This window comes from Sapajus apella, unplaced genomic scaffold (assembly GCF_009761245.1).
Source record: "Sapajus apella isolate SASKATOON/1434 unplaced genomic scaffold, GSC_monkey_1.0 scaffold55, whole genome shotgun sequence".
Classification (NCBI taxonomy): Eukaryota; Metazoa; Chordata; class Mammalia; order Primates; family Cebidae; genus Sapajus; species Sapajus apella.
The window spans coordinates 11885735-11899289 of record NW_022436995.1 but is presented as its reverse complement, the minus strand read 5'-3'; the positions used below and the strand labels follow the sequence as shown (position 1 = coordinate 11899289).

General features: G+C 48.2%; 1 protein-coding gene across 1 annotated transcript in view; it reads right to left on the bottom strand.

The window, feature by feature from the left end:
* Positions 1-13382, bottom strand: part of THSD4 (thrombospondin type 1 domain containing 4) — a 661199-nt gene extending 647817 nt beyond the window's left edge. Inside the window, exon 1 of the mRNA XM_032244849.1 lies at positions 13349-13382. The gene's annotated coding sequence lies outside the window, so the exon portion shown is untranslated. The remainder of the gene's footprint in view (positions 1-13348) is intronic.
* Positions 13383-13555: the final 173 nt, after the last annotated feature.

Here is a 13555-nt window from a genome sequence, read left to right as displayed (position 1 = left end):
TTCTTTCTTTCCTTCTTTCCTTCTTTATTTCTCTCTCTTTCTTTCTTTCCCTCCCTCCCTCCCTCTCTTTCTTTCTTTCTCTCTCTCTTTCCTTCTCTTTCTTTCTTTCTTTCCTTCTTTCTCTCTTTCTCTTTCTTTCTTTCCCTCCCTCCCTCGCTCCCTCTCTCTCTTTCTTTCTCTCTCTCCTTCTTTCTTTTTCTCTTTTTTTCTTTCTTTCTTTCCTTCTTTCTCTTTCTTTCTTTCTTTCCCTCCTTCCCTCCCTCCCTCTCTTTCTCTCTCTCTCTTTCTTTCTCTCTTTCTTTCTTTTTTTCTTTTCCAGTCTATTTTTATCTCTGTTGCTCAAGTTGGGTTATTTCTATCGTTACATCTTCCAATCCATTGATTCTTTCCTGTCATCTCCATTCTGCAGTTCTGCTGTTTAGCCATCAGTGAAGTTTTGTTTTTGTTATTATATTTTTCAATTCTAAAATTTCCATTTGGGATTAAAGACTTAAATGTAAAGCTAGAAACTGTAAAGTTACTGGAAGAAAACTTAGGAGAACTACTACAAGACACTGCAGTGTCTGTAATGCTTTGTATTTAACTCCAAAAGTGCAGGCAAAAATAGACAAATGGGATTACATGAAACTAAAAAGCTTCTGCACAGCAAAAGAAATAGCAAATAGTGTGAAGAGATAATCCACAGAGTGGGAGAAAATATTTGAAAGCCAAACATTCAATAAGGGGTTAATGTCCAAAATATATAAGGAACTCAAACAACTCAACAACAAGAAAATAAAAAACTCAATTAAAAAATGGGCAGGGGACCTGAATAGACATTTCTCAAACAAAGATATGCAAATGGCCTGCAGGTATATGAAAAGATCCTCAACATCACTAACCTTTAGGGAAACGCAAATTAAAACCACGAGATATATCACACCTGTCAGAATGACTATTGTCAAAAGGACGAAATAAATCAAGTGTTGGTGAGTCTGTAGAGAAAAAGAAAATCTTGTATATTAATGGTGGGAATGTAAATAAGTACAGGCATTATAGAAAATTGTATAGAGCCTCCTCAAAAATCTAAAAATAGAATTACCATATGATCTAGCAATCCCACTGCTGGGTATTTACCCAAAATTTTTGCAATCAGTTTGTCAAGAGAGATCTGCACTCCCATGATCAATGAAGCACTACTTACAATAGCCAAGTTATGGAATCAATCTATGTGTACAGCAACAGATGAACATGGTATACCCATGTATAGGATGGGACATTATTCAACCTTAAAAAGGAAGAAAATCCTACATGCCACAACGTGGACAAATCTAGAGGCCTTCACACTAAATGAAATAAGCCAGGTACAGAAAGACAAACACCACATGTTTTTACTTATATGTGGAATCTCAAACAATCAAACTCACGGAAGCAGAGAGTAGAAAGTGTTTACAGAGGTTGGAGGGTGGGGAGAAAGGTGAGGTTATGGTCAAAGGATAGAAAGACTCAGATAGGAGGAATAAGCCTTTTTTGAGATCTATTGCATAGCATAGTGAAAATAGTTAATAATAGTACTTTGTACACTTCAAACCTGCTAAGAGTAAATTTTAGATGTTCTCACTAGAAAAAATGATAACATTTGAGGTAAGGAATATGTTGGGTTGATTTCATTATTCCACATTGCATTCATAAATCATAGCATCACTTTGCACCCCATAAATACATGCAACTATAAATTGGCAATCTACAATAAAACACAGATTCTTTAAAAAATAAAAGAAAATCTCCATTTGGTTTTTCTATTTCTTTGCTGAGATTTCTCATTTATATTTTCTTTATTTGCCTCAGGTGTGTTCATAATTGCTCCTGGAGGCATTTTTATAATGGTCACTTTAAAGTCTTTGTGAGATAATCCCCCCATCTCTGTCAGTCAACTCAGTGCTGGCATCAATTGCCTTTTTTATTCAGGTGAGATCTTCCTGGTTCTCAGCGTGATGAGTGATTATCTATTGAAACTTGGACATTTTAGGTATTGCGATAGGAGGCTCTAGATCTTATTTAAACCTTCCATTTTCCCTGGCTTCTTCTGACACTGCTCCAGCAAGGAAAGGACAACCCCCTCATTATAGCTACATGGGAAGAGAAGGCCAGGTTCCCAGGTTCACTTGGCCTCCAATAACACCCTAGGGGGAAAAGGGACTTGTCATTTCTTCTGGGCAGAGGTGGGAGTTCCAGCTCCCAATCAGGTCCCCAATGACATGTCCCCGGCTTGGAGGGGCAGGAGAGCCTCCTGTAGCCTCTGCTGGTACCACAGCAGGGAGGCTCAGACGGATGCATGGCTCCATTACTGCTGGGTGGTGGTAAGAGTCCTAACTGTCCACTAGGCCTCCTCTGACCACCCCAGTAAGAATGAAGAATTAGTGTCATGGACATGGAAATGGATTGCTGGATGTCAAACAAGTTAGTGACAAAGTCGGGCTTCAACGCCTGTGCCCTTGGCTACAAGACCACTTGCTTCTAAACCAAAGAGTTCCCAACACACAGGAAGAATGCCAGCCCCCCTGCCCAACAGAATAATGAAAGATCTCACTGGCCAAAGGACAGCGGCTGCCTCCCTTCACATCCTGCCAGACCCCAGGCCAGAAAGCATATGTGGCTGTGCGCCACCACCCCCTAAACAACACAAACACACATCTACTTAAGACAGGTCTCCCATCCAACATACACAGCAAAAGCATGTTCCTGAGCCAAGAACCACAGCATTACCGTCACCTTCAGGGCTGGTGGTCTTCCATCTGGAGAGGTTCTGGCTTTCCTACTGTTGGACTCTCTGAAATCAAGATACACCCAGGAGCTGTGGACCTCAGAGCAGCCAGCAGGCCCGGCGCCCCCCTCCTGACTGGAGAGCTGGGTCTGCACCCAGCTGGAGATGCCTTCTTCGGACCTGGGGCCTCCTGTCTGACCCTGGCCGGCCAGCCAGGGTCTCAGCACAGCACTGCTCATTCTCTAGTAAAGGAAAGCTGGTGACCCGGGAGGGGAAACTCTGCTTTCTAACAGCCTTTGTTTTTGTTTCCATTTAAAAAGGTTAGTGACTTTATTGCATGTGGAAAGAACCAGAGTAACAATTTCAAAGAGGCTCAGCATGTTTTGGATCTGACCAAATAGACAGAACTTTTGAGTGGGGAGGAAGGGAAAGGGAAAAGAGGGAGCAAAAGTTTATCCCACATTCACTGTGTGCCAGATGCAAGCCTTGGTGCTTCGTCTATGCTCTCGCCTGCCTTTTACAATGAAAAAAAATTCCAGCTAGAATCAAGTTCCAAACTCCGGCTAGCAGGCTGCTGGGAATCAGGCAGAACTGCTGGACTTCAGGATAGTATACAATAATAAACCAGTTTAGGGCATATCATTTTTTCTTTTCTTCTCTTTTTTCTTTTTCTCTCCTCTCCCTTCCCTTCCTTTCCCCTTCTCCTTCCCCTTCCCTTTCTCTTCTATTTATTTTCTTTTCTTTCTGGGTGGGTCTCACTCTGTTACCCAGACTGGATTGCAATGGCATGAACATGGCTCACTGCAGCCTCAAAATTCCTGGGCTCAAGAAATCCTCCTACTTTAGCCTCCCATATATGTAGCTGGGACCACAGGTGCACATCACCATGTCTGGCTAATAGTTTGATGTTTTGTAGAGATGGGGTCTCACTTTGTTGCCCAGGCTGGTCTGGAACTCCTGGGCTCAAGCAATCTTCCTGTCCTAGCCTCCCCAAGTGCTGGGATTACAGGCATGAGCCACCACACCTGGCCATGGTGTACAATTAAAATCACGAAATAGAATGACAGTAACAATATTAATAAGGTCATTGGGTACTAAAATTTTGAAATAATGTAATTTAAAATTTTTCATTCTCTAGAATAACTACCTAAATAATTTAAAATTGTATTAAAGTGTCTATGTTGGTACCATTAAAGCTCATAAATACCCCAATCTCTTGATAGAACTTGTGAATTAACCTTTTTTCTTATGAGCACTGGAATCTCTATGAATAATTTTGTTGAGTATCAGGATATTTCAGCATTCACTCTTCCTATAATTTAAAACAATTTTCAAATATTATAGTCAACTAGACCAGGGATCCACAAACTCTGGCCCACAGGTTAAACCTGACTCTCTGCCTATTTTTTCCACATTTTCAAATGGCTGGATAAAAATCAAGAGAAGAATATTTTATGGCATATAAAAATTACATGAAATTCAAATTGTGGTGCCCACAAATAAGTTTTACTGGAACACAGTCCTGCCCATTCATTCATCTATTGTCTATGGCTTCTTTCATGCTCAAAAGGCAAAGCTGATTAGTTACAACAAAGACCACACAGCCTGGAAAGTCAAAATATTAATGTTTTGCCCCTTTCCAAGAAAGTGTGCTGATCCCCAATCTAGACAATCTGTCAAATGGTGGTGCTGGTGTCAGTCTAAAAACATATCAAGATGATGATGATGACAACAGCAACCACCACCACCACCAGCTTGGCGACCGAGAAAGCCAAAACGGCATCACAAGATACCAAGTGGCTAATTTATGAGTGAGCTCACAGTGCAATGTGAGAGAGAATGCAACCCTATGAGAAGCAAAAGCAAGCAAAGCAACGCTATGTGTTTTGAGACTGTAACAAGTAAACACACACCCTACATTTATTCTGTAGAGGGAAAAGTCTGAATTACGAGATCTGAATTCTGCAAGGTCTCCAAGAACGTAGCCCTCCCATAAAACACAACAGGCTTCTACTTCCTTTCTCCCCCTCTCCTCTCCCCCAACAGTTTCTTCCTGTTAGGAGGCAGAACCCACCCCAAGTCTTTCTGAATTCCCACCAATCTGAATCTGATGCCTGTCTGGGTCCTCCAACCTCTCTACTACGTGTTTATAGTAGTGATTTTCCTCTCACCTGCCCCTGCTAAGGCTGTAGGTATGATACTACTCCCCAACCCCACTCCTCGAGGCAAGAACACATCTTCTTCATCCGTAAGAAGAAAGAAGTTCTAGTGCTCATTTTCACAACAGTTGGCCCTTCATTGTAGGCATGAGCAAACACCTTACCTATGCTCTCTCTAATTCCTACAGCATGTGCAGAGATGGTTAGCCCATTTCACAAGTGAGGAAACTGAAGCTTAAAGAGATTAAGCTGCCCAAGACCACACAAGCAGAGTCAGGTCTGGAATTCACACACTTTACAGCGCATGGGGCTGCCACCTGATGCACAGTAGGAGCTCAGAAGGCAGTGGATGTCAGAGTGAATGACTGCATAGCAATGCCCACACAGGACCACTAACGCACAGCAGCGCAATCACAGAAGCTGCCAAGACCTTCCGCTCCTCGGGACCTCTGTGGACACTGAAATAACTTCCCTCTATGGAACTCAAAAAGTCGTCACCCAAACAGTACCTCTCACAACCCTTGCGAAGAGTGAGGTATCAAGTTCCTCCGATCTGAGCCTCAGGAAAGAACAGTAACTACGAGGAAAGGAAGGACAGGCAGAAAACCAGCACCTGTTCTGTTTCCGGTTCCCTCATCTGGGCCTCCCAGGTGCGTTTTCTCTGAAGACCCCATAAGCAGCATGGGGCACTCTTATTATAGTTCCTGCTTTTGACCTGGTAATCACATGGCTGGGAAGTGTATTTCCAAAGCAGAACATGAGACCAGAAACGAACAGCAAATTGAACATTCATGTTGGTAGTGCCAATTTTTGAACTGGGAAAAACTAGAACAACCTAGATCCCTGACAGAGGGTGGGGAACGGCTAAGGACACTGCGATGGAGCAAAATGATGGAAAGCGTCACTGTGCTTTAAAAAATGGGGGCCTTGCTTAGGTGAAAAGTGGGAAATGTTTACATGGAGTCATATTAGGTGAAAAGACATATCTGCATGTGCTAAATTAAAACATACGCCTATATCAAGGAGAAAACAGAGCAGTATCAGCAGTGCCATTATGCATACATATGCTCATGAGAAAGAGGCCAGGAAGACAGGGCATCCTGTGAGAGATTGAGAGCAGGGAGAGACCTTTCGTCAACGAGGTACTCACTAACAGACCAATAGCTCCCCCCGGAGCATTTGTTTTGGAGTCAAATGACTTGAAATTCAAACATCACTCTGAAGTCTACTTGCTGTGTGAGCATGTGAACGTTCCTTAACCTCTCTGAGCCTCGGTTCTCTAGCTATAAAGTAGAAATAATAGTGTCTACCTCACCCAGGTTGTTGAGAGGATTAAATAGAAGAACCCAGGTAAGGCTGGGCACAGTGGCTCACGCCTGTAATCCCAGCACTTTGGGAGGGCGAGACAGGTGGATCACAAGTTCAGGAGTTTAAAACCAGCTTGGCCGAGACGGTGAAACCCTGTCTCTACTGAAAATACAAAAATTAGCTGGGCATGGTGGTGCACGCCTATAATTCCAGCTGCTCAGGAGGCTGAGGCAGAGAATTGCTTGAACTCGGAAGGCAGAGGTTGCTGTGAGCCAAAATCAGTCCACTACACTCCAGCCTGGGTGACAGAGTGAGAATCAGTGTCAAAAAAAAAAAAAAAAACAGGTAAATCCCAATATCTGACATGGAGCTCCGTAAATGGCAGCTCCTCCCCGCTTCGCTGACCAGAAGATCCTCCGAACTTCAAGCAGAATGAAATGACAGGCCTCAACTAAAACATCACTGAAGTCAAGCAGGCCCTGGGTACCTGTCTGCTCTGGAAAAGACACTACATGGAACTAAAGGCTACAATGTCACTACACACCCTGTAATGAGACTTCGAAACTTCAAGACACAGCTCTACCCTCAGGGCTCACCTTACAACCAGCAATAAACTCTCCTACACAGTCCCCAAGGGGCCTCATGTGCCTGGCTGGATTTGATCCTCTTATCAATCATTAGGTGAGTATAACTGTTATTATCCCCCATCAAGAACGAGGCAATGATACGGCAGAGAAACCAGAACAGAGGGCAGAGCGGGGATTTGCATCCAGGCCAGATGGCCCCCATGGCTCCCAATTTTGCTCTCAAGACAGCTGCATTTTCTAGCCTCGGCTTGGGACTGTCAGGTCACAGCGGAGCTAGCAAGGAGCAGAGCCAGTGCAGAATTGGCCAGCACCACCAGAGGACCCAACAGATGCCACTGCCCAGCCCATCAGTAGTCTGACCACCTAGCATGGGGGCAGGAGACGAGAGGCAGGGTAATATCATGAAAGGGGCAACTGGAAACCATGGAGCTGGAGCAAAGCAAGGAGCCAGCCAGGCAGAATCCAAGGCATGTGAGAGTCGGGGGTCAAACAAGGGAGATCAAGCAAAAAGGAAGTCATCAATTCACCCAAAGCAAGCTTTAGAGCCGTGGAAGAGAAGGGGCTTCTGTCTTTCCCAAAGAAGGTGTGGGCTCAGGATTCAGCCAAAGTGGTGAAAAACAAACAACACCAGCGATAGCTAACATTCAAGTGGCACTTTTCTACAGGCCTGAGATAGCTCCGAGCATTTTCCAGGTGGAAAAACTACAGCCCAGAGGCCGAGGAACTTGTTCAAGGCCCAAAGCTTGATAGAGCCAAGGCTTGAACTCAGGGACCTAGCCCCAGGGTGCTCTCCTCAGCACCACCATGGGCTGCCTGGCCTGGTAAAGGAGGTGGCTTCTCTTCCTTCACATTACAAGTGGTCAGAGACGCTACATTTCAGGGGGCAAAGTATGCCTGGCAACTACAAATTTGTAGCTTGCTGATATGATCGGAGGGTTTCCAAGAAGGAAGCAGGTAGGGTAGCCTCCCAGCAGTCCATGTATCCTTTTATTATAGGAAATTAACCCTCTTCTCTCTCCTGACTGTGCCTCTAAGAAAAATGGTTAAGTCGAAGACACTGCTCATCACCCTCCAACCCCATAGTCACATGGCTGCATCCCTGCCATAAATCAAAGCTGATGCTCCCCTTTCATCAGATGCTTGCAGATAATTCCCCTGCGATTTCCCTGCTGGGGCTCACAGGGCCAAGGCCTAAAGGGTTAACATCTCATTTCCTCTTGTCTTTCAAGCCTTAATCCCCATCGAGAGCTGGGTGCATTCCAAGCCCACCTGGAGCAGGTCATGACGAGCTCCCAGCCCATGGCTGGCCCTTCATTTCCCCTGGCAGGAGATTAGATGGGGTGCCCATTAATCACTCAATACTTTGGTCCTCGCTGCTGGCCAGGCCTTAGGCAGCCGGCCAAGGGCCGGGAGGGTGGAGCAGGCCACATGCTGCCCACCTGGGTATGGGCTGCCCAGTGCCACCCTCCTGGGACAAGACACAGCAGCACTGTGAGCCTGGCTCACTGCCCTCTGACCGCACCCTCGAGAAGCAGGGCTAAAGGGCTCCACTGCCTGGGCCACCGCCTCAGTGATCAGCTTTGGAAAGGCCGGAGAAGACAATGTGGGCAGTACCCTCAGCTGAAAGAGTGGGTGGGCAGGAAAAGAGGTAAACAGAAAGAGACCAGTTTCCCAGGACAACTCATCATCAATACACAGAACTATTGCCTCTTGTTCCTTGGGTTCTTCTTTGGGGAATCGAAAGGGAAGCTGGGGAAGGGGAGCAGGGGGAGCAGCGGGAGCAGGGATGCTGGATGGATAAATCATTATTATTATGACCGCACACCTGGTAGTGTTCATTGCTGGGTTTGAATACACAGTTGTCACATTCAGCCCTGCTACCTTCAGACCCAAAATGCTGGATTTGAGAGGGCCTGAGATTATACACATTTTTTCTATAGCAATATATTGAGCTCCAATTGTCTCAAGCACTGATCAGGTACAGAGTAAAGAAATGGGATGAGAGCTGACGCTGAGCACCTGTTATGTGCCTTAGGGCTTTGCCTTAGGCTCTGCATACCCATGCACTGGTCCCCCCACCAGCCCTCCAGGCTTTGGCCATCCTCTTGTTACACATGGGGAAACTGAGGCCGGGTGGGTAGGGAGAAGAGCAAGGCCCGTTGAAGGGGAAAGATCGATCAATGCTCAGTCCCCATTCCAGGGAAAGAGGTTCAACTCACCATGCCTGCAGGGAGGAAGGGGCTGGCATTGCCTGTCCAGCCCTCTTTGGGGAGTCCCAACCCAAGCAACTTGGGCTCTTGAACAAACCCATCCTGGTCTTTCTCCCTCAGCACTTGCTCAAGTCCCAAAAGAAACTCATAGTTAGTCTGATGGCAGATGGGCTTACATGCCTTCAAGTAAGATGAGGGGGCTGGACCTTCAGGACTGAACTAAAAACCCTTCCAGCCAAAAGAGAGGGCCTTCCTCCTGGCCTTGGCCACAATTCTCCATTGCTCACTCCTTAGAATCAAGGTCAGGGCCTCTGTCAAAAAGGAACATGCTGGCTGAAATAAAGGGGCGTATTAGCCCACCACCTGTCACTAGAACCACATTGTAAAGGAAGCCCAGGACAGTGGTCCGCAAACCTGGGTGTGCAGAAGAATCACTTGAGGTAGCGTTAAAAATGCCAGTTCTTCTGTTTCCATCCTGGAGCCTGTGTTTTTCTTTCACCAGATCTGAATTTTGATTCAGATGTTCCTAGTACAACTCTTTCAAGGAAATAATGATATAGTGGAAAGAATACCAGATTTAGAGAGCTGGGTTTAAGATTTCAGCTCCAAACCTGAGCTGCTGACCTCAGGCAAGTAAGCCTGAACTTTCCTCCTATACAATGCAAATGCTAGTGTCTCTCTTACAGGTGGCTGGGAGGGTTAAAAGAAAAACAAGTGAAAGCCCCAAGTGCAGCACACACCGGTGCTCACTAAACATGGCCCAAACGAGACTTACAAGCCAGCAAGGCCGTGGGCACAGAACTAGGTTTTGATGGGAAGGAGGAAGAGAGGGCAAAGCAGGCCTAGGTGATGAAGGGGTGTCCCAGCCTCAGCACTCCGGTCCTGCGGAGGAGTAAAATTGGGGGATCCCGAGGCAGCAAGCTGGCCTAAAGCCAGAGTTTCCCCTAAATCTCCTCCTCCTCTGCGTCAGCCTGCATCATGTGCTGGCTCCCAACATAACATTTTTTTTTTTTTTTTTGAGATGGATTTTCACTCTTGTTGCCCAGGCTGGAGTGCAATGGCACGATCTCAGCTCACCACAACCTCCACCTCCCAGGTTCAAGGGATTCTCCTGCCTCAGCCTCCTGAGTAGCTAGGATTACAGGCATGTGTCACCACACCTGACTAATTTTGTATTTTTCAGTACAGACAGGGTTTCTCCATGTTGGTCAGGCTGGTCTCGAACTCCCAACCTCAGGCGATCTGCCCGCCTTGACCTCCCAAAGTGCTGGGATTACAGGCGTGGGCCACCACACCCAGCCCCCAGCATAATATTTTTAATCCATTTTCACAGTGAGGTTATTCAACAAATACACACGAAACCTTTACAACTGCACGTAAGTAAACATCACAATTCTGCATACACACGCAAAGAAAGAGAAAAGGTGGGAAAACCAGAAAGAAGAGGCGAGAGAAGGGGAAAGAGAGATGGGAGGTCAAACCCAGGCAAGGAGTCGGGCGCTTTCAAGTTTGTTGGGGCCATTAACATATGGACAGTGTGTCCCATGACTGGGGAGAGGCCCCAGGAGGCTGCTAGAGGGAAGCCTCAGAGTGACTGGGGAGGCGAGGCTCATCCAGGCTGAACATAGAGCTAGAGCAAAGAATGCAGGGAAGAGACACAGGAATGCGTGCAAGAGAGGCTGGGCGGGATACACTGCCTGGCAACATTTAGATCAGAAGAGAGGAAATCTGAATTTCTGAGCTGGGGATGGGAGGTGTGGGGAGGGCAGATAAGACCATGATAAAGAAACTGGGTGAGTGGAGGAATGGGTTTTAAGCAGGAAGGCATTGGGCTGGCTCTTGGGTCAATAAAGCAGCCTGGGCTTAGGAAACATGTTAAATCCCCTGATGAAAATTAACCCTGATTCAACCGCGCCCATACAGCACTTTCCTGTCTCCCAGTCTTTCCTTAAGCTCTTTCCTCTGCTTGGCATGTCCTCCCTCCCCACGAGCCTTTCCCATCACCTCGAACTCCTCCTTAGGCTTCAAAGCCCAGTGGTAACTGTCCCAGCTCCTCCCATGCAGAATCAATTTCTCCCTCATCCACATCTCCTTGATGTTTTGCACATCCCCCTTGTATTGTGGTTATTTCTACACTTCGCTTTCTCCCCTGGGAGGTTATTTATCATCTGCTAGCCTGTGGACTCCCTGAAGGCAATGATACTGTCTTGTTCACAGCGTAAGCCCCGGCACATAGAAACAGTCTTTGGCACGGAGTACAAGCTCAGAAATATCTGTTGGAGAAAAATTAAATAGAAGTGAATACTGGGGAGCTGTTGTGATTTCTTGAGAGAAGTGATGTGGTGAAATCAGAATTTTAGAAATATTAATCTGTCAGCATGAAAGAAGACGGATTAAAATGAAGAAAGCAACTCGTGGCTGGGAGTCAAGAGGGGAGATTATTACCGTAATTTGGACGTGGTTGAAGGTGGGGGCAGTGGGAAAGGAGACAGGGAAATAATTTCTCAGATATAAAAGAATGTGGAAGGGATTTTGTGATGAATGAGCTATAATTGTGGGGTACAGAACGGGAGTGTTGGGGACATTTGAACATTGAGACTCCCAGCAATTAGGATAAAAGTGGTACCAGGAGGGAAATGTGGGGGATGGAGAAGAAGAAGGCAATACACAGCCTCTGTCTAGGATAACTGACTGCAATCACAAGTTTTTCTAGGCAAAAACAAAAACAAACTCCAAATCTAAAATCTCCCCAACCCTAACTTACTCCCAAACTCTGGGCTGTATTTGTCTTTCCCTAACAGCCAGTGAGAAGCATTTCTTCATGGCATAAGAGACTGAAAAGAAAGTAATGCCAGCCTGGTGCCCTGCCCAGTGCTGGGCACGGAGGAGATCACATGAGTTCAACTGGCCAGCTACGCACAAGAGACCAACCCGTTTGCTTATTCAGAAGGGGCTCCAGTATCCTGATCACCCAAACTCACTTCCCAGGCCCGGACCTCTGGGAAATCCCTCTTCCAGCCCTGCAGAGATTTGTAGGAAAGTCCCAGGATGCCCATCTGCTTCCTCGCATTAATTTCAGGGCTAGGATTTTGTTTTCTAAAGGAATTCAACTACGATGCCAACAAAAATCTATAGGAATTGAGGAGTTCTGTATTTAAGTCACATTTTTAAAATGTTTGCTTCTTTGTATATTGAGACCCAGCAAGACCCTAGTAAGCCCAGTTACTGCATAACCTCCAACAACATCAATCAAGTAGAAGACATGCAGATTTTAAAAGCTGTGTGATCCTGGGAAAATCTTTAGACTGTTCTGGGTCTTGGGTGCCTCCAGCTGTGAAAGGAGGGTTGGCTGAGACAATTCCTCAGATCTCTCTCGGGTCTCTATTTCTCTTATTCCAAATTCCAACAGGCATCCAATGATTGCTACCCACGTCAAGACTTTAGACTCACTGCCCGAAAAGGGCGAAGGGCAGCGTGGTGGGGGTCGAAAAGAAGACAGGAAGAGAAGCAAGCATGCACTTTTAACAGAAGGCAAAGGGGACTGGGAGGCACGGCGCCGGGTGTGAATTGCTTAGAAAACTCTTTAGACCACAAATTCCAGATACTTAGGTGGGCCCGAGAACGCCCTGAAATCCCCTTCCCAGGTCAGGGCTGATGTGATTTCAGAGAAAAAGCAAGCTTAACTTCCAGATCTGTAGAGCTCCAAGGTGAGCTCGCCCTGCAGAAGCTGCTTCTGTACGTGCGCCAAGGGGCCGCAGGTACTGGGGCTGCCCTTGAGGAAGCGTCCAGGGTGGGCGGAAACAACCCATCCGCTCGGGCTCCAGGGCTCGCCGGGTGGCAGCGGCTAAGCTGAGACACACACAGACCCGAGGCCTCGGGCCGGGCGCGGGGAGCGCTGGCGGAGACTCGCCCGGCTCTGGCGCCCCAGGCGGGAGGGAGGCGAGGCTGCGGTGGGGGGCGCACGGGCTGGGTGTGCACTCCGGCTCCCCCTCCGACCCGCCCCAGGGAGCGCGGGCCCCGACCCGGGGACGGCCGAGGCGGACGGCTCCTGGAGTTTGAGAGTCGGGGGTGGAGGGGTGCGCGCCGGCGCCAGCGCAGAGCGAGACTCCGGTCAGGACGAGAACCCGAGAAGGAGGCGCAGCCGTCGGCACGGACCGGGCGCGCGCTGGCTCCCCGAGCCCGGAGCGGCGCCGCCCGCGGCGTCCCGGACACACCCACCGGGTCGCCCGCGCCGGCCCGCCCCGCCGGCCAGCGAGCGGGGGCCGGAGCCCGAGCGGCGGCAGCTGGGTTGGGGCCGCGACGGCGGCGCGCAGGGGGCGCGAGGCGCGCGGCTCTGCTCACCTGGCGGTCCGCGTCCCGGAGCGGCCGGCGGCCGCCTCGCCTCGCCTCGCCCCCGCGTGGTTCCCGGCGCCCGGCAGCCCCGAGCGCCGCCGCATGGACGGCCGCCGCCGCCGCCCCGCGCCCGCCTTGCACGGGCTCCCGCTGCGCCCCGAGTCCGCGTCGGGCTGCGCGGGCGGCCGGCGGCTGAGGCGCGCGCGGAGAGCTCTG